This window comes from Zosterops lateralis, assembly GCF_965231275.1.
Source record: "Zosterops lateralis genome assembly, chromosome: 5".
NCBI lineage: Eukaryota > Metazoa > Chordata > Aves > Passeriformes > Zosteropidae > Zosterops > Zosterops lateralis.
In genome coordinates this window covers 35132617-35155294 of record NC_139766.1, presented here as the reverse complement: position 1 = coordinate 35155294, position 22678 = coordinate 35132617, and the positions used below count along the sequence as shown (strand labels likewise).

The 22678-nt window shown below is 34.8% G+C and overlaps 1 protein-coding gene across 1 annotated transcript in view; it reads right to left on the bottom strand.

Moving 5' to 3' along the window:
* Nucleotides 1-22678, bottom strand: part of VEGFC (vascular endothelial growth factor C) — a 194360-nt gene that overhangs the window by 83846 nt on the left and 87836 nt on the right. The window contains exon 2 of the mRNA XM_083861432.1: nt 10282-10359. The gene's annotated coding sequence lies outside the window, so the exon portion shown is untranslated. The remainder of the gene's footprint in view (nt 1-10281; nt 10360-22678) is intronic.

Below are 22678 nucleotides of genomic sequence, written 5' to 3'. Positions count from 1 at the left end.
CAAATGGAAAAGGCTAATCTTGTTTTCTAGACACTTAAATCCCATTTTCCCAGGCAGATTTACCCCAGGTTCATCCAAATGTGTCTTAAGCAGAATATCTTATTCTGAAGTGTCTTTTTTTTCCCTAATACAAGAGGCACAATAGCATTGAATACATCAGTGTCACAGTTATTGTTTCCAAAGATCAGGCGGAAGGCCACAAGACATCTATGGAAAGTAGAAAGCATGTCACTAACATTCTTACAGTACATTTATATTTTATTAAAATATTTATTTATACTTGCATATCAGAAATTTTCAGCTTATAATCATCCTGTATTGATAGAAAGCAACTCAAACCTTTAGTAGTTTTTCCTAGGGCCTTTAAGTTCTTTTTGCTTTTGTTTAAATAATAGATTGACAGGAATGCAATTTACTATTACTTGGTGTTTTGTACATGAAAGATATCCTGCTGCTCAGTCAAATGCATGCTACTATAATAGTTAAAATGAGATGAATAAACCGTGTAGCCAAAATGTTGCTTAAGATTGGTTACCTACAGAAAAACTGTAAAGATCCTGAAAATGTAGGATTTTGAAATGTATTTTCCCCATTTGGCATCCAATATTTAACTCTGAAAGAATTAATTTGTCCTACTCTAAAGATTTGCTGTCTCCATTTCTGTGCTTTTCCCCATTTCCCTTCAGTAAGATTTTATTTTCAACTCAAAACCCAAAGTGTTAAAATGAAGTAATACCTATATTGTACTTAATTAGCAGAAAAAATTTACCGAGTATTTATCTGCAAATCTGACTCAAGTCACAGTGTTTATAAGTTACACTTTGGATATAATTTAGAGCCTTGGGCTCATTATTTGCCTTTGGGATGGGGATAGGAGGAAGGGGATATTCCAATAGTAATAAAACCCCAAATTTACTAAAAATCAGTAACAAAAATTTCCACTATCTTCAATGAGAAAGCTTCATGCCTAGTCTTTTGCTTTTTTAGGCAGAACAGTACAGGATAAAGAAATCTAGACACATTTTGGTTTTACAAATGCATTGGTCTTGGCAAAACTGATAGCAACACAGAACCAGTGTTTTATGTTGCAAAACCAATCACTAATTCTCCATCAAGTTTGGTCCTGTATTGAAAGCACAGAAAGTGTTCCTTTTCCAACTTGGCATACTCAGCAACATATCTTTCTATTTCTTCATTCTATAGGAATGAAAATGTAATTTAAGGACAAGATGAGGCTTACACTAAGCTGAATCTGTCATTACAAAAGTGCTTTATTTTCCTTTAAAAAATTAGTACTTATTCTGAATAGAAGAAAACAAGCCAAGAATCTTGACAGTTTGTACTATTTTAACAAACAGCTCCCACAAGAATACTTCATTTTAAATTGTGGAAACTTACAGGTGTGTATGTTCAGAAGTGAAGGGCAAGGCTCAACTGTTAGTTTTCCCTCTGTTAAAAAAGGACTTATTTTTCTATATTTTCCCCCCTCTAATCGCAACTGGCAGAACAGGGAAAACCTCATATACCACTGCACACCTCTGGCAATATTTATACCTAGTTCTGAAAGCAAAACAAGAAAACCACCAAAATATTCCTCCTCCCTTAAGTAAGACATGTAAATTAATGTTTTGCAACTTTGAAGAAGAATAGTAAAAACAAATGCTATACAATATGGGAAACTTGCTAAAAGCCCAGGATTTTTCTCTTCAGATACCGAGCGTAAGAATTTTTTTCTGTTAAAAGAAATCTAATAATTCCTTCTTGAACTTTGTATGAATAAAAATTCGTAAAGGTGATTTAGCAGGGTTTTCAAAGCCATAAAAGTCCATCAGAAGCAGGAAATTCTTGTTAGCCTCTGTAAAACTCCAACAATACTGTTAAAGATGATGACTGGGAACTCACAGCAAACCACCATAGTGCATGAGCCAAAAACCAAAACCACATATTACCAAGTTTCTTTTCCTTGGTATCACATAAAATGTAATAAGTACAAATTGAGAAAGATGGGAGTCTATTATTTTCAAGGGTAATGGACAGTTTACTACCTCAGCCCATAAACTGAAGGTACAGGAATTTGTAAGACTGAACATTTAGCTTTAAGGTTGCATATTAAATAATTTTAATGACACTGCTTTGACCAGGCAGAGAAAAATTGTGAAATGTGTAATTTAGTGTCGCAAAGAAACCACAATCCTAGCCAAGGACTTTTCTGTGTGACTCTGAAATTGAATTCTTTGAAAGGAATTTGCATTTCGGACAAAAAGTTCCAGGCTTTCTGGCTGTGAAAAATAGGGAAAATGCCAGAAACAACAAACAAACAAACAAACAAACAAACCAAACAAAAGCATTCATCAGAATAAAGAGACATAATAAACTAGTAAATAAATAATGAGTGATCTCAGGACAAAAAAAAAAAATCAAAACCCAAGTAGTTAAAAGATGAAAATTTATTTTCTCCATTAAAATAAATAAATAAAAAATAAAGTAGCTATTTTACCTCTCTTATTACTACAGTATTTTAACTTAAAAAACTATAGAATAAAAAATAAGTAATCAAGAGAAGACACCAGAATAACAGCAGTACTTGATTAGGCAGCATGTATCAAACTAGACGAATTATTTTGTTCATAGGTAACAGACAGCATTAGAATTTTATTTCTTATTTTCTACTTAAAAAAGTAAATATGAATGTATTATTGTTGAATCAGAATAACTATTAAAAATCTGTAAAATGTAAATAAAGGAAACCAGTAAGGACGTGAAAGAATCTGAGCACATAATTTTTTAGAAGATGCAAAATTCTCTCTGATGCAATATATTAGTCATTTAAAAAGTGATCAAATCAATACATAATTGTCTTCATAGATGATATTGCTTATATAGGTTAAGTGAGAAATAATAACTTATTTGAACCAAAAGTGACTGAGAAGCAATAAACATGAAAATCATAAAGCCTTTTTCAGGCAGCTGTGTCCTCACAGAAATGTTTCTTTTTCAGGGAAATATGACTTTTTTTTTCTGAAGGTAAACTCTGACATTATACAAATTGCTTTCTTCTTTTTTTGTTTTCTTGTTGGGTACCCTCAAATATTTCTGGAATAGATGCAGCTTGTATGTTGAGTGGAAATACTGGGGGAGAAGGGTCTCTCTAGCCTGCTGTCTCGACCCTTACAGTGACCAACAGCAGGAACCTGAGGAAGATGAAAGCAGGCACATAGCTATACTTTCTCAGAATATTATCTAAACCTTAGCAAGATGCAGCTTAAAAACTTCTTGAGCAAAAACATTATCTATTTTTCTATATAACAGTTCTTATTTTTCTTCCAGGAATCTGAACCGTCACACTTTGAGATCATGTAGATTTTCACTATCCACAACACCATGTGGCAGCTCACTAAGTTGTGTGAAGAAACTTCTTCCTTGCTTTGCTCTGAATACTCCCAGTTTTATTTTATGCCTCATTCTTATGACAGAACTGAAATAAATCCTTGTCCACCTTTCCTCCACACTTTGTTTTGTAAACTTCTTCCATATATTTTTAGTTTTCTTTTTTGTGAAGAGTCCTAACCCATATGCTTTTTCCTCATGCAGATGGTGGTTTTATACATTTTATTATCTTTTTCATCCTTCTCTAAATCTTTTATCATGCATAACTGAAATGAATAAAAAAGAATTGCATACAGTTCTTGTATGTTTGTTACAGATAAAAAATAATCACAGTGGTGTTTTCCATTTAATTTCCTTATTACATTCTGAATAATTTTTTTCACATTAGTTTCTTCCTTTATTACTAATCATTAAGTCAAGAAATATTCCCTATATAGTTATAAAAATTTGCTCCTGAAGAGCAATCTAAACAAACAAACATTTGCTTTCATTTTGCAAATCATACAGCTTTTTGTGCCAAGCCTATGACTCAATTCTGAAGTTACAGATGCTTTACTAAAGGTCTAAAGTGGAAATCAAGCAGTGTTTGAAAAAAAGTCCTCAGTTTGCTAATATCACAAAACCCGCCCTTGCTAAGAAGAAATGTTAGTGTTTTCAGGAGAACATACTAATGCTGCAATAACTTGTTCTTCCTAAAGTCTTATCTGACTCATACAGACCATCCAGAACATTCTTAAGAAATAAAGACACACTAATACTTTAGGCCTCCATTCTGTGGACAAGAAAAGGCTCAACAATGCACTGTAGCACCTGAAGGGGATCACCAGTGCTATTGCTGCTGGAATAAGACCAGGCATTCTGTTACTGTCACCCCACATCAGCCCCATGGCATTTTTCTATGGAATGGAGAGTAATTTATATTAATGCCCTGTGTGAACCAAGGCTTGCAGCAGCAGAATGACCTTCTTTCTGCAAGAGCTGCTGATGTTTTATCAGTCAGTGCATCAGAGGCCGTTTTGCCCAATGAAGCAACTGACAGTGATATCTGTCACAGTCATTCAACTGATGGTCATTTCTGGAAAAGTACATTCATAGGAAAAGATGTGTACAAAGGAGATAAAATATTCAGTTGGATTGTGGTCAAGATGTTTCCTGCTGCCAGCTCTCAAAAGATTTACAGTTTTCAGTTTGAGTTTTCTATTATACAATAAAATATAATTTTAAGTGATCTTCACTTTGAATTTAGGGTTAGTTAAAGAGCAGAAAATCTTAACAGACCAAGTAAAATGGAGTATTGTTGCAATCCCTATCTTGCCTTTACTTCAAACATTTGGCTCCGGAAAGCTTAAAATAAACATAAAATCAATGGTAGAAATGAGAACATTTAATGTAGCAGAAATATAAGACAACCAACAAACTAAAGCTAGTACAAATAAAAAGAGATCCATTTGTAATCAGTGAGCGCAACAATTATTGAAATAAACCATTACTACAAGTTCTCTAGTTAGATCTAGGCATTTTTGAAGGCATGTTCTAGGTTACAGAACTCATGCTAACAAATTCTTACATATGATGTTTTGCTGGTCTGATCAGCTTTAAATCTGGAAAAACAAAAAATGTATTTTATTCCTTTCCTTCTTCAAACTCCCCATAATTTTTTCTAGTAAAACAGAGTATCTACACATCAGCGCTACATGCATTTTTAATCAGATGACTTTGCTCTCCTAGCCCACAAAATGTGTGGCAAGGATCTGAAAGGCCTATTAGCCTTTTCTTAGAAGGTATAGGTAAGAACGTGACATATTTATTAGTACTTTTTGGCATCATAAAAGTACTAAAGAGAGTGTAAAGAGAGGATATAAACCAGAAAACATTTGTTACTCTTCAAGCTGATAGCACCAAGATTTGTAAGTAATAAATTCTCTGAAATAACAATACAGTTTTAACTGTGTTCATCTTACAAATGCTGTGCATTTCAGGTAAGAGGTCTTGTGGTACAAATTATCTAACTGCCAGTTTTGGCTTCCTGTATTTTCACTTTTTTGCTTCTCCTTTTTAGTTGCCCAACATGGAACATCCATATGAGTGCAGTTCGAATGACATAAATGGATTCATGTGCACTGGTGAACTCACAAGCTAATTTTTCCAAGTGAATAGTGACCATAAAGCAGGTCATAAGCCTCATTTTTGCAATTTTTAACTTCTTAGTTGGTATCTGAAGTGCCTCTGAGGTACTACCTAACAAGAGTTCTGAAATAAATACTAAAACTGTGAACCTTATAGAAGTGAAATATAATTAAAAAGAAGAATCAAGAGATTCTTCTTGGAATACCCTAACGTAAGTTGCTAATATATGTAAACATATTTTGAACTATATGTTATGCCACATTGACCACTATGTAAAATGTTTTATGATAGAAATGATATCTGTGGTCATGGCTAAAATTAAGGTTTTTTCCACTCATTTATTCTAATATAACCATTTAAGAGTAACTAACAGCTGCTATAGAAGGAAAATGCTCAAATAGTGTGGTCTTCCAAAAATTCATGTCACAACCAATTCCCAGATTACTTTGTATTGCATTCTATTTGCACATTTTCAGTGTTGTTCCAGAGGAATGCCTGCATTACAGAGACACGATTGATGGTGCAACATGGTGCTCAAGGGGTGGCTGGAGTGCAGAGAAACAGAAGGTATTCACTCCTACTAAAAATAAGGAAACATTACAAAATTATAGTCAGGATATCATCTACCTAGAGATCTATCTCTGCTAGAGCAGGATAGGAAATTACAGTATTGCTTTGAAATGAATAAAGCACAGGCCTAATACAGAAAACAATATAGCAATCGTAACAGAGGAAAGCAACTGCCATGGTTGATTCTGTGGTGAAAAAAAATGCTTTTGTTTTATAAGCATTACAAGAGCTGGATAGTGTATGGTCTGCAATAAACAGAATAGAAGAGAGGACTGACTACAAGAGTAGACAAGACTGAGACTCTGAAGTTGCCCACTACAACTCTGAGGCAATAATATGTGCTGGAACACATCACATACATCAGCTTCACAGATGAAGACACCTTGAGAACTTACTGTAAGAGGGAAGTCCTAAAATTCACCTTGAAAGTCCTTTTTCTGCAAATGCCAAAAAACCCCAAACCAAACTAAAAAATCCCAATCGAATAGGAATTGGTTTCTACTCAATGCGTGACCATTTTTTCCAAATTCTAATGGAAAAGAAAGTGTAGGATGAAGGCTCCATTATGCTAAGATTGATAATTTGTCATTTGGATACAAAGCAGAACAGCTAGAAACAAATCACAACCTCAGTGCAAGAGGTGGTAAGTGCAATACAAGTAAGCATAATGACAAAATTACAATTGTTGAAGCACAGACTCTCCCACACCCCCTTCTCATTTTCTGTTTCCTAATGCTAGGACTCTCAGATAAGAACTTAAAATGGGAAGAAACATTTTTTCAAATCGTTGTAGTGAGTTAATTTACTCTATATGAATCATTAATAAATATTTTTAAAAGTGATGGTAACAACAATAAGGAGAAGGTGTTCAAGGAAAAGCAACAAAGTACAACACTGTTAGGCCATGAGTTGATGAACTTCAGTTTGCTGGCTGTAGCCTCCAAAAGACAAAGAAAAAATGTTGTAGGGGTCAAACCCAAGATTAGAATGAATTATTGCTTAAGCATCTATAATATATAGGGTAAAGGAGTTGTCAGGGCATTCAAATTAGGTTATATATGCTTGAATCACGTACAGTAAATCATGAGAATTTCTACAAACTCTAGATAATTTTCTAATACAAACAGAACCAAGTCCAACACACAATCTTTCCAGGAGACTGGAGCTGAAACACTGAGCCAGAAACTGGTTACCTAGGGACCAGTAAGGATGGCCTGTTTATATTATGGATGAACAGAGGACATTTGCAAGCAACACCCACTCACTCATTCTTGTGTATCACTTACACAGTACATTGAAAGTAAATGTTCAGCAAACTCAGTCTAATGAGCCCGAGTTGGTAGTGGAGTGGTAGGACTGCTCCCAAGAGACACGGAGTGTTTATTTGCTATGTGGGCCTGGGAACTTAGGTCATATTCCTAGTCTTAAAATGACAAATAGCATTACAATTATGGGTATCTTCTGAAGTGAAAAACAGCCCATGTGGTCTGCTGACTACTTGAGTTTCTTTAAAAATAAATGGTAATTTAAAGTCAGCACTGATCTGTAAGTCCCCATCCCTTCAAGGGAAATTAATAGTTGGATCTAATCTATGAGGGACTGAGATCCATGTACAAAAGAGATAAAACATTGTCAGCTATAAAAATTATTTAAGCTGTGACAACCAGTAAAGGCAGGAATGCCGTGTCTGTCTCAGAATTACAATAAACTTGCTCATCCTAAATAACTTATATTTCCATGTGAGACTACACTAGTATCCACTGCCAAAATGTGACATGCTATGCAAAAAAGATGTAGTTAGAAAAGCATATTATCTTCATATTTTCAGCAGTTTTCTTAAAGATATCATGAAAACAAATGAAATAGCGATGTGAATGATTTATAAACTGCATTCAGAACTGTATCCTAGTTTTTCTGTCCATATCGTTTTCTGTTGTCATCCTACCTTAAACCAGCTCAGACATAAAAAAAGCTTCAAGAGAACCTTTTAGAAGACCATAAAAAAATACATCCAAACCCATTGTTTGAATTAGTTATTTAACTTCATAAACACCTGTCCAATCACAGGACTTTACACACACACACAAAAAATTAGAATAATGAAATTAATTGGAATTTTTTTTCTAATGTTTGCTTAAGGTAGATGGAGCAAAAAAAAGAACTGTACCACTAATAACTATTTTATAAGAGGCAGTCAAAAATTCAACATATTTGCTTTATATAGACTACTGTTCATTATTTACAGTCAAATTTAATAGTGATGTTTTTTCTCTCTACTCTTGTCCCAGCCCTTGAGAAGAAAATTTAAAAGCCTAAATAGTCAAAACATGTTTTTCTTTAGTTATTCTTTCCATAAGAAAATGTTGTGAGAAAAAGGGAAGTTTGGGAAAATTTGAGAAGGCAGTAGCTCAGAGATTTAACCTACATAAAATCTTAAGTCAAATTGAATAATTTAATTGGCTTATGCCTTAAATCAGCTAAATAAGCATGTATCTGGAGAATTATGGACACTTTATCCCAGCAAAATATCCATTAAACACCAAGTTTGGGTGACTTAATCTAGAATTGCTCTCGGTGTAAACTCTTATCCCAGTTGCCTACTGCACGTCCTGATGTTTCACCTCTACACAGCCAGAGAGATAAGCACAGCTGGTAAGAGGAGTTCTTTGCCAGGGCAGTGTCAGGGAGAACATTTCTGCTAAACATTGAAAATAAATTTGTATCCTCAACAATTGTTGAAAAAAGAGCCTCACTCTTCCCATTAACCTACAATTTGGTGCTCTACAGATTAATCAAGTTTTTGCTCTTAAACACTTATTTTGTTAGCAGCCTCCATCAATTTGTGAAATGATCTAAAAATTGGAGATCTATGGATATTTGATTGACAACTTTCAGAACTATTTTGCCCCAAAATGTATTTAGGTTTTTTCTAACAGGCCTCTTAATGGCATAACAGTACTCGACCAAAAAAAGGAATGTTTTGAAAACACTGAGCCCAGAGCAGGAGACATTCAATTCAGTGTAAAAATCTTATTGTCAAGAACTTGAGAGATCATATATGCCATGGTTAGGTAGTTTTAAATAAAAGGAGTTAAAATGTTGCTGAGAGCACACTCAGAAATGGGAAAGAGACTGCACTAAAATCCCTAGTTTTGTTCAAATTTTTATCCTATTTTTGGATTATTTTCCCTTGCTGCCTGATCCAGCAGCTGCAGTGATAAATTTCAGATCATTTGGCAAAATCCTTTCTTCATCTGAGAGATACCTGAAATTGACCAAACTAAGTTCTTTTCTTAGGTAAGGTGTTATTTATACATAATGCATTATTGTAAACTGAGATTTTATGGAAGATTAAAAAACCAACAAGGCTAATTGCCGTACCCAAAGCTGCACAGGTAATTAAAACCATGGAGATAAATACTGTCTTCGAAATAACAATTTAAGCTACTGTTTTCACAGTAACCTAAGATAATAAATATTTAGGCAAGTATATAATTCACTCCCAAAAGCTTAAATGTGACAGTGAATATATATTTTTATTCACAGTCTGGGAGGCCAAGCAGTTCCTACAAGGTACTATTTTTACAAGAATTTTTGGAACAATTACTTTAAAGCTGCAGAGGCATGGCACAGCACCAGGCACATTCAAAAGGTTTTGAAGTGGCCAAACTTTACGTGCACAGAAAGGCTAAATATTTCTTGTTTCTGGGTCACAGGGAATCAAGACCTTTGACCTTCAAGCTATAGATTTCTTACGAAGGCAAATTACTTACACTGCAATACTTCATAAACAACAGGAGCTCTACTGTCCCACCAGGCATTACAAATAAGGTGAGGTTACACTCCCGTTAAGATTTGATTTGGATGGAAATGAGCCTCCCTGGGAAGTCTGCTTAAGCCTTTTAAATAATGCCTGATCAATGGCATGGCAATTTAGTTTAAGAATTGCTGATAATGATGCTGATTTGCTATTTTAAGGACTTGGCTGGCATGAGTCAGCATAAATATTGGATTCAGATTTTTTTTTTAAATTGGAAATATTACACAGTAGATGAAAAGGAAAATATATCCATTTTCAATCTCTAATTTGCTTGAGTGATTTTTGCTTTAGATGAATTCAATATTTTACTGCTTTCTTTTATGTGTGCATAAATACTTAAAATATGATGTGGAAACAGGAGAAAAATGCAAATTTACCTGGCAATTTGTCTAGGTATGCCCAATCCTTGTTGCCAGTGAGTTCCATACCTCCTCTCATTTTTTTGTATTCAGAGCCTGAAACAATAAAAACCCAACTTTTAAGGGACAACTAGAAGCCCACACTTCCACCAGAAGAAAGGAACAGAAGCTCTAATTATTTCACTCTTCTCCAACAAATAACATGCATATATAACCCTGTTGTGTTTCAAGAGATGTTGGAGTGAGAAAAGGGATGGTTCCTGTTGGAAGGATGACTTTCGCCAGTTAAGCTGCATCATCTCTTATTTGTTTCTCCTTCAATTCAGCTTGTTTAGGAAACACCTTAAAGCCCCAAGAATTAAGAGATATGTCAACATCCAGTACTCTATTCAGAGATAAACAGAATGAAGTCACAGGAAAACTGCCCATGATTCAGTAGCATTTTGTTCAAAATGGAAAGGGTGAGTTAGGGTAAAAATTTTCCTTTTTTTTTTTTTTCTCTGCTCTTTTAATGCTTGGCGTATAATTCAGGCTATTAGAACAGTAGCAATAAACAAACATTTAGGCGTGTTCCAGCCATTTTAAGTACATCAGTATATGTAGAGTTTTGGTCATTTACCCGAGATGCAAAAGCCACAAGACTTGTCCTTCCCCCCAAGAGACTAATAAATAACCAAATTCAGACTATATTTTCAACTGTTTTTCTAGAGCTGAAAGAGCTCCTGAAACAACAACTAAAGGGTAATTGGCTCAAAAACAGGGAACAGAATTTAAAAATACTTTTAAAATCTACTGAATGGAAAACTCGTTTCGGAGGTGGGAAACTGACATAATTTCCTTATTTTCAAGGCTTAGGCAACAGAAACTATGTCTTCTCCTTGGACAGATAATACAAAATTGGACACTTTACAGTTACCACTAATTCTCACTTCAAAAACACTTGGCTTATTTTTTTTAGAATATCAGAGTTGTTTAATGATATAACAACATTTCAAGATTGAGAAACTCTTGTTTGCATTTAATACCAAGTCACTCTCTCCTCACTGCAAGTGCAAATACATTTGGACCTACTGTTTTGGTAACTTCTTTCTGGTTAACATTTTTGGCCAAAATTTTGCCTGTGCATAAGCACCCCAGTGTATTGGGCTGTACAGGATCCAATGAAAACAGCACAAAGACTGACAAGGTAAGATATAACATTTTGCTTTGTTGTGAACTCTTCCATTTAACTTTTCCAGGAATTAGGGGTAGTAACTTATCAGAAATCTGATTGCACTGAACAAAATTCAATATAAAGTTTCACATCAAAATAGATTAAAAAAAAATAAAATTAACAATGCCAGTGGTATTTGTTAATTAGATGCTAACCAGCCAGTTGTGCTGAAGGGGTGGGGATACTTTCTGTGTATTCTTTCTCTATGTTTAAACTTTATTCACAAGAGAAGAGGGAAAAGTCAAATTACGGGTTACAAATTGGTATGTTTCACACATTTAAAGTTGTCTTTTTGTAGCGTGCTTTGTATTGATTGTTCAAATCCATTGAGTAAGGAACAAAACAGTAATTACTTAGACACTCAGGTGACAAATTTTTAGTAAGAGTAGAAAACATAACAATAACTTAAAATGAATAATCAACACTACAATCTCAAACAAGAAAAACACCTTTCTAATGACCATTTTTCCACTCTGAGAAGAAAAAAAAGAACACTTTTCACAGGAAGATCTCATTTCATTTAATTTTTTCTCTTCACTTACTCCATTCGTTTTCCTTGAGTTACAGATTGTCAGCTGAGGTATAGTTTCTTTCATTTGCCCATCTAACTCCTCTCACTTTAAAAAAAGCAACCCACTAGCTAAAACTAATTGGGGCACTCAAATTGCATTAGAAAACATCTGCTACACCTATTGAAAATTCTTTAAAAGAAAAAGTATATCAAAGTAGTATGATTGCCTGCATTTTTTCCTAATCACCAAATCCCAAAGGATTAACATAACTTTTCACAGTTCCAGAAATTACCCTGGATCTTATTCTATCTCCCTCCTAATTCCAGAAATATATTCACCAATTAAAAATCCAAAAGGCAACTAAAAAACTACTTTCACAGTCTCTGTGTGATACCTATTTAAAACTGGGTTCCAATTGTAAAATCCTATTTCTGTAAGAACAATCTCCATTAGTAAATTATGTAGCGTTAGACATGAGAAAATAGGAAGACTCATTCACTGTGGTGAAGTGGTTTCAGTAACAGCTGTCTGGCTCAGAAGCTAGACAAGGTAATAAGCTTGAGTGATTTTGGTGGTTAGGAAGAGAAAACATAAGCCAGGCTGTGAAACAGCACTTGTCGTAACAACAACAGAGTGGGACTGATTTTGTTTGCAATTTGTGGTATATAAATAGCAACATATTTACTCCTGTTAATCTATTAAATATTACTGAAAAATTGTTTCTTCAGAAATATAAACTGAATTAGATTCCTTTTTAACATAAACATATTTCTTGTTTGTGATCTTAATGCTATTTTTTTCTTGATTTTTGTATTTCAAGCTGTTCCCTTACTTCCTCACCTAAAGGTTCTATGAAGTCAACAAAGCACATAAATGAGAATACATATATTCAATAAAGTATTATACATTATAAGATTTACTCCTAGTCAAATAAGAGCTTATGAAAGATCAGGTGCTAAATGCACATGAGGATCTCCTTCCTTAGCAACCTATAGACTAATTCCTTGCAAGCTTTTCTAAACTCCTTTCCCACTCATTACAGCAGAAATTTTGTCATCAAAAGAAGTATATTAATTTATAACATTAGTTATATAACATTAGTTTATAACATTAAGTAATATTATATTAATGATTAAAAGTAATCTGTTTTAGAACAGTCTAATATAGATTAAGTACAATTTGATGTGCTTCCAGGGACCAAATCATGTTCCTTTTGGAAATAAAAAAATACTCCTCAAACCCCTTTTTTTTTTTTTTTTTTTTTTTTGGGTCCATGTTTTCTGGCCATATTTTAATTCAAAATTAGTCCAAATGTCAGCCATTGATAGCACCATAATTTCTCTCACAGAGTGTTGACTCATTCTTTTGCTAGACTACTGAAATATTCAACAATTACAGTAACATAGATCCTGTCTTTCTAATTCCTCTACTACAGAGAAATGATAATGACAATACTGAAGCACATTTAAAGTGAAACAAGTATTAAAATTCTTTACCTCACTTCTACTCCCGACAGCTTCTATTCCATGTAGCTCTGGAATATTAAAGGAAGTTGATTTTAGCTGAACACAGTGACAAAAGGCCCGGCCAAATTATGCTGGTTTTCAGGAAATATAAATTCACCTACATGACTACTATGCTTGAGGTAAAACAAAACCAACAAGCTTTTATGCAAAGAAGTATCTTTAATCTAGCCTTAGGTGGATATTATTCTATCCTTACATATATATAGACTGTCAGAAACAAAGAAAGGGATCGTACAAAGTTTGTTCTATTAATCAAGAAACTAACCAATGGAATATTCAGTTGGATGCCCAATTGAAAAACAGGCTTGGGGAAGCATGAGTTCACCTCATCTGGACAGCTGTGCTCCATCAGCACACAGGATCAGGATCAAGTGTCAACACCTGAATCTTCCTTTCCCTGCTGCTCAGGAGAACTGTGATTGACTAGAACAGCAGAGAAGATTAAAGACAGCTGGTTCTTAATTCCTTCCAGAATGGAATGAAGGTAATAACTTTGCATTGAAACAGATCATCAAAGCTGCTCTTCTTTTTATTAACCTGAAGGAATATAAGGACTTCTTCCATAGTTTGATGATGCTGAGGAATTCCCTAATAGAAAAATTTATGCCAAAATAGAGAGGATAAAGAAGATTAAGATATTACTCTTTAACAATTGCTTTGATTGTTTTATACCTTTTTTATTAATTTTGTTATGATTGTAATGCTGTTTAATTTTTTTTCCAGCACATGAAGAATGTTACAGCTCTAACATAGATCTACTAGACAACAGTGAAAAAAAAAGTAGGATATTTCCATATGTTTGAAGGTAGCAATTTTTACCAGAGTCACCTCCTTGCAGACTGGTATAGTTCTGGGAGAGATGACCCCTCTTTGTTTACAGAGGCCACACAGACGCTGCTGGGATTAAATCCCTCATCTGGACTTTTATGTGATTCCCCTGTGTTCTCTATTTCTCACATTATAGAAATGGCTTTGCAAGGCAGACCACAAATACTTACTATGTTCTTCACAACCTCCATCTCCCCCAAAACTGGGCAAAGTACAAAACCAAACAAAACAAACCCCCCAAAACTCTTTCCTTTGCTGAGGTGAGCTATTTCTTAACTGGCAATTTCATTTTCAATAGCAGTTTCAAAGAATTGCACTTAGTTAAAAATCTTACAAAACCCTTCAGGCTAAATCTGTATGAATTTACATGGTTCAAATTGGAGATATGAGACCATATCACAAGGAGCAGTCACTGTCCTTTCCCCAGCCATGTTCATTGGCTTCTCAGTTTTGGGTGGCTCAAGAGTTTCTGCACAGCTTTCCCTCCGTCAAAGTTAACATGAGACTTCTGGCATAGGACACTAAGAGCTTGATCAATACCTGTTACAGCACTCTTCTGCTTCTTCTATATTTTTATGTGGCACATCAGAATTATTATGGCATATCTGTTTATGGTTTTCTTACTTAGGTTTTTTTCCAACGGTTTTGTTGTTTTTTTCTTGGAACTATTGTCTATCATCTAATGGTAATTTTCTACATTTCATTAACTGGGAAAAAAAAAAAGCAGAGTACAAAACCTTCCTTCTTCCATGGAAAGACCTTCAGGCTTGGTTTCATGCTCTTTGGATACTTCACATGGACTAAAAAATTTTAAGCCTCTGAGCAACTTGCACATGAGATTTTGTGCAATCAGTAGGGAAACTGGGAGATTTTCAAAGAGTCAAGACAAAAAAAGAGCTGACCTAAACCCATCAGTAAGATCTAAATATAATATTTTGAGGTATCTTTCTTAGGATAGTGACTTTGTACTGTCATGAGGCTGTTAATAATGAATATAACAAGTTGGTATTTTTCTCTTAATCTTTTACATATCCAAGATATATACATTGATACTTTTCTTTATCTGTTCCCTTACCTGAGCAGAATAACTGCAGATTAGTTTCTAATGAGAAACATTCATTTGCCTTTATCTGCTGGAGAGTCAGGAGGTGATAAAGAAGATATACGTAATAATTTTTTAATTTTTTTTTAATTACTTCTAGTAAAGTTATACCAAGGAATTAAGACCAGTCTACAAAATGGCTAAATTCATATTTATGTAGGCATCAATAAAAGCATCCATCATTGCTTTTTAATTAATTGGATTCTTTTGCTTGATTGGACTTCAGTCTTCAGCATGGATGGCAAGAAGCAGTGTTTCTTCAGTGTCACTCTTTATTTAAGATCACTAAGTGCATGCTTTTCTCAGTCCCTAATAATCTTCTTTTATAAGGTTAAACACGTATTTCAACATGTTCCTGAGATCTTTTGATAAATCACATAATAAAAATTGTCCCTCCTTTATTTGAGAAGGGACCTTGGTAGTACTTCTATTTTCGGATCTTTCTTGAAGTAGTGACTTTGTATTATTGTATATCTGTTGGCACTATAGAAGCAATACAGAATTCCAAAAGGGAGAGTATGCTGACAGTTCTTGTACCAATAGCCTTTCTTAATTTCTCTGTGGTTTCAAGTTTTGCAATGGAGCTGAATATCACTTCTGATTTGGAAAAGTTTCTTAGTAAGTAAGTTGGTATGTGTCTAGGTTTCGGTATCTATTTTCCTTAATTGCATGGAGTGTAAAATCACCAGCTACTTCCTTCAGTTCACAAATGCTCCTGTTACAGAATTAAAACAAAATACCAACACCACCATCACCAAAAAACCACCCCAAACCAAAAGATCAACTTCCCTCAAAAAAACCCAACTCCTCCCAAAAACTAACCAAACCAAAAACTCAAAAAAAATAAAACCCAACCCAAACAAAAGAAACTATCCAAATCCACCCTCCCCCCAAAATAAAACCAAAACCCAACCAAATAACAAGCAAAGAGAACAATCTTAATATTGTAAATATTTGCCAATTTCTTTTGGGAAACATGAGTTTTATCTGAATTTCAATTAGAAAAAAGCAAATTTTCCTTGAGATCTGTGAAAAAACTCTCAAATATCTTTTTTTTAAAATCTTTAAACTGCAGCTTCACCTACAGCTCAGCTACTGCTGAGAACCTAAAAATCAATTTCTCTGTGGGTATTTGCTGTTTAAATATTTTAAAAATGTATTTCTTGTTTGTTGAAGCAGACATGCTGGCAATAGCATCCACCATACAGTAATTTACCTTCTGTATTGGCACACAGAGGAATAGAGCTCTCAGCTCATCTCCTCCCTTTTTCTGAGCATTAGCCCGGGTATCGTGGCTCTTTCCAAAACTATTTAGTTTTCCCTGTCAAGCATTGTTGTGTTCTGCAAAATCCTATATCTATGCTATTTTTATCCCTGTGAAGCACATTATGTGCTGAAAGCAGCCCAGTGTGACAGTGTGAGGCAAGAGTGCCTGCAGAGGGGTGTTGAATGTGCATAAACACATACTTTGTTTTTCTCATAACACCTGCCCAAATCCTGTTGCTGACATGTCAAGTGGTGAAAAACATTTGACAGCATAACTCTCCAGTACATCTCTCTTCTTAATTCTTAATCAAAAAAGTTTTTGATTGCTTCATAAGTGTTTCTGGGCTCATACAACAGAAATATTTTTCATGTTTATTTAAAGCAACCAGCAAGTGTATCTGTTCTTTATGGTCTTCTAGCCAATCTATAATTCAAAGGGTAATAAAATTGTTCAGCTTTTGTCATAGGTCAAAAGCAGCTTTCCTGGGGGCACTCACACTCTTTCAGCTTTCTTTAGAGCCTCATTATAAACGTTTCCTCTCTTCTGTCTGAGCAGCACATGCAATTCCTAATGGATTCATGAAATGGACGAGGTTTTAATGTAAAAATGGGTAATTCTGACTATAACAGAACTAGTATTTTATAAGCATAGTGTGTAGTAGCTTCATCTAGAAAAACCTTATTTTTTCCTTATTATCTTGTTGTGGTACCTGTTTGAAAATGTGATGGCTTGCCTACTTTATTTATATGGGGAGTAATGAACAGTGCAGATTTCTGTACATAACTCTTGGTGTAGCAGGAGTCTATCAGATCCTTTGGAAATATGACTTCAAAGAAAAAACTGCAAAAATGTGATTGTTTAGGCTGAAGAGGAGAAAAGAAATGGTAGGCATGGAAAGAGTACACAGATACATAAAAGAGGAAGGGAGTAATATATTCTCTGTATAGGCAGAAAACAAGGAAGAAACAAGGGATTTTCATTTGTTATTAGAAGAATCCAATGGTAGGTCATAATTAAGGACTGAAACAGGTTGGAATGTGAAGATACAGGGTGTATCTGTCTGGGGATGTCTAAGGCTAGACAAGATCCTTCCAGGAATTACACAGGATTAGCTGACCCTGTTTATGTAGAGTAATTGAGCCTGGTGAGCTTCTAAGGTCCATTGATTCCGTCCTTGCTGCCTTCCTCTGACAGTTTTTGTTGTTAGATAACACCTTAAGTTATTCAGCTTGGTCAGACACCATGAAAAATAAAATAAATTTTTGAATATACTCCATATTCCCTAAAAGTTTCAGGTTTTGCTCTTTTATTTTCGCATTCAGGGATTTTACGTTTATATTGGTTTCTCCCTGTACCAATGTTGCTCACACTGTATGTGATCTGAAGTAGCTAATCTTTCAGGGAAGAAGGATGATTAGAAAGATAAGCAAGGAAGATTCAGTGAAAACTTCTACTCAATCAATGCCAGCTATCAGACCAAAACTATTCAACAGAGCATTTTATTATTTGGTATACTTTGAGTTAGATAACTGTAATCTCTGAACTTGTAAACTGCTGATCCTCCTTGGAGGTGGGCTTTGCCTGCACTTACAAAATCTTAGCTTTAGCCTGACCTAACCACACGAGTGAGGGATCATCTGAAAGCATTTCTGAAGCAATAGCTACAGTGAGACTGCTTTTCATCCAGTGAAAGAGATTTGCCAAGGGAAATTACTGTTTTTCCGATATACTGACCTCAGTAAATCACTTTCTTATTAGCAACATGTTAAAGTTTATGCATCAAATTCATTCTGTGTACAAAACAAGACCTGACTTATCTGCTGCTTAGCTAAAATAAACTCTCATCCATTCCAATAAAATACAATAAAATTACAGCACACAGTCATAGCCCAGAAGAATGACTAGGAGCATGAAGAAACCTTTGTATCAGAAGTTCTCAATGTACGCCATGACTGTCACTAAAGAGAAGCTAGGAAGGGGCATGGTACTTGTATTAAAGATAAGAGTTTTTCTTCCCATTTTCCATCTGAAATACAATTTTCTCAAGCTATGAAGCTGTAAAAGAAATACTGAAGCCAAGAGCAAAAGGCTAGAAGTCTTTATTTCTCAGTCATGTCTTAGAATGGGAAATAATAAATACAAATATAATGTAGCTCAAGGGATGTGAATTTAACCACACTAGAAGAATTAACTTAGAACTGTAGCTTTAAATCAGAAAAAATGCATTTGATAATGCTGATAAGAAAGAGCTTTTCATTATGTATTAATTAAGAACACTTCTTGTTAAAATAAGAGTGAAAAACCACTCCCAAATTTCTCATGTTCCAACTGCCTAGGGCATTTGTTTGAACTTTAATAATCCTTGCAAAGGTCTTATAATGCTATGTACACCACTAACAAAGCACATTTGTTATAATATTTTTTAGAAATGTGAACTCAGTGCCTAAATATATGTTACAATTCTGCCAAGAATGCTGGCAACATTAATCATCATTCCTTCTACTTTCCCTATGGAAGGAGAAAAAAAAATGCTGAGGTCTTATTTGAGCAAATTCCCACCCTTTTTTTTGGGCAAGAACCATCTGGGCAAATTCCCATCCTTTTTCTTTTTTTTTCAGGAGAAAATTTCTTTTTATTATGAAGATGGATTTTGCCTAGAACTTTTGCTTTAAGTGTCATGAAACTATTTTCACCCACAAGTCTATATTTGCAAAGAATACATTTTTTTTATTTCCATGAGTCAATCTTTCCCTACAAATTTAAATCAGATGTTTATGTTGATATTTTTCTTTTCTCTGTTGTGGACAATAATTCCATTAATTCTAAAGATTTCCTTGTTTTCACTTGTAATTGGAATAGGTGAGTACCTTACCCCTCAAGGGAACATTTGGCATGTTGTGATATTTTTTAGGGTATCTGAGGCAGAAAGTAATTTATCTGGGACCTAGGAGCCTGTAGGAATGCTTGCCTCCTAGACAGTGCTTTGCCTTTCAAAAGTAAAAGGTGAAAATCTGCTTTGGGAATTTTTCTCAATTTCTTCTGTTGACATCCTTCCAATCTGAGAAAATAACTAAGCAAGTTGTAATAAAATGTCCCACACTGATATGTTTAGAGTAGGTTTTAGAACTGTAAATTACTGATTTCACTTAGGAATTTCCCACGTCCATTTTGTTTCCACCAGCTCATTTTCTCCCTTACTCTGTTCACTTCTACCCTCATTAAATGCTGATGCCCCTGCTTGGAGAGATGCTGTAAACTAGATCACTGAAAAAGCTCTGATTAACAACAACAAGATAACTACTAAAAACGAGCTTTAATTCAGTAGTAAAACCCTCTTCTTTGTGTATACTTTTTAGTTATTCTCCACTAACTTTGGAGGAAAAAATATTTTACCCAGCCAGCTACATTTTTCTATAATGAACTGATACTTCTTAAAAATGGGAAGCCTTGAGAGCTGGAACAGCAACGGCACTACTTCTACAAGCTTCTGATTGGCTTTGCAAGGAATTCATATAGCATGGAGATTTCTCTGTAAACCATGGATTATTTTTTAAGGCAGAAACCAGGTAGAAGCATGATTCAACATTTGGTTTTGGATGACTTTCAAAGCTAGAAAAATTGATGTTAGGGAAAACAATAGAAACCAAACATGCTGAGTTCTACTCATCTTCAGTCTTGTTCTCTGGCTAGCTTTACAGGGATAAAGACCCTGAGAATAGAGTATTGCAACAGACAAGAGTGAACACAGATTTATGACTTTTCTTATTTGAGTGTCCCACAGTTTTCAATACTGTTGCAGATTTATTTTAGGTCTTCTGTGGTATAGTGAGGTTTCTTCACGACAGCTTGCCTAACTGCAGAGGTCGACTGCTTTCTGTGGGACTGCATGGCTCAGAAGGTCATGGGTGTTTTGTGCTTGGCTAAATCTTAAGTTGCTAATGTCAGTGAGGATGAAGGGAATGGCTGCAGCTGGTATGCCTTCCTTGTATATGTTTTCAGACAGGATCCCTCTATACATTCCATAAATGCTTTCAAAATCGGTTCCCATTAAACAAACCAGCATGAGCTTAGGGATTTCAGTAGCTGGCTAAAAGTAATTTTCTTCCAATCAACCCAGTTTTTAAAGGGTATGTGTTTCCTCTATTATAAACATGCTGTTATGCTTTGGAAGACAAAGCCCTGGTTTCCCTCTCCCTACTGCTCCCCCCCTTCTTGAGTATACTCCCTTGCTCTGGAATGCAAGACTTTTTATTCACATCTTCTTTCATTCCCAAGTTTCCAGAGTTATGCCATATTGGTGGGAACAGTGAAATCAGGCAGCGTATCATAGCTTTCACTTAACCATAGCTCAAAGGAGAGAAAGATATAGAGTGCAAGATTGTTTCTTGGAACCAGGGTGTGTTCAAAAATAAAGTCTGTCTTCCCCCTTGCTACATTAGACTCATACTGTAAGATTTTAAAAAAAGTTATGAGATAATGAGTAGAATGATTAATGAATAATGAAGACAATAAAAGAATTTCTTAATTTATGCTATGTTAAAAGTTACATTTTGGTGAAAATAGAATTACCGGGTTTTTAGATTAGAATTATTTTATTCTCAACAAGTTAAATGTTGTAGAATTGCTATTTTTAAAAGTATCCAAGTGAAAACAACAACAACAAAAATATAAGAGAATTTAGGAACGAGGATGCCTCTAAGTTACTGCAGTCAAAGTGTTTGAAGAAACACCCAGGAAGTTGGGGAGGTTTTTTAGATTTTTTTTTTTGGGGGGGGGGGCGGGGGGTTGGGTTTTTTTTTGGTTTTTTGTTTGTTTGCTTCCTTGTTTTGTTTGTTTGTTTTTGGTTTTGTTTTTGTGGGGGTTTTGGTTGGGTTTTGTTTGTTTGTTTTGATGGGGGGGGGCGGTTGTTTGGGTTTTTTGCATCTTTTTCCCTCATGACCTGGTTTTCATTCTTCACAGACTTCTGATTTGTATGAGAACCATGACACTCCCTGAACACACGTCCAATTTGGACCGTAGTTCATGCCATAATATGACCCAGCAGGAAGATGTAAACACTGCCATAGAGAGCAGTTGAATACAGGATATGAAGTAACAGTTTATTTATGTTCCAGATCTCAAATACTCTTCTTTTCACATTTAGTAGCATTAATGATACCTCTTGCTAATATTAGTGTGGTGCACTGCCAACAGCTGGAGGCCAATGCAACACTTGAGAGTTCAAGGACAAAGTACACAGTACAGAGCATTTAGTGACCATGCTTTATTGCCCATTAAATCGCTATTAAGCAGCATCAGAAAAGTGAAGACTTTTCATCTATGTGTGTACTGCTTGAGGTTAAATTTCAGTTTTAAAAAGAACTTCTTTTTATTTTAGATAGACTGTACATATAATCCTTCTAACTGAAAATCTAGAGCTTATTCTGATTGCCTGTGCAGAGTGGGAAAGATGCTCATACCTATTTCAGATTTATGATCCTGTAGTACATTTTTTGCAAGACAGAATTTTTAAATTTTCATGTATGTCTTTGAGACGGATGATTTTGAATTTAGCAGATCGGTTTTATTTTGTTTAGGATAGAAAGTCACCTAAGCAAGGATCAGTGACAAAACCTCAGTTACAGAATATATATTGACAACTACAACTAAAATTCATACTTCATCAAGCATATTTTAGGGGAAAAAAAATCTCCTTTTCTGTTCTATATACTTTACAGAATGCCTTCCTGAATTATTGAAATTGTTGTAATCATACAATTGGTGTATGAAATCTGGACTGCCCTTTGCATGGCTGTAAGATGGAGGTTACTGTGATTTGCTTGACAACACAGAAAGCAGACATAGTGCCTGTCTTGAAGCTATTATAGATATCTCCAAGATACTGAAAATCAAAGCAGTTCTCCTCCTCCAAAGAAACTTTTTGTTGAAAGTGACCACCTACAAAACCCCCAGGAGAAAGCAATGAAA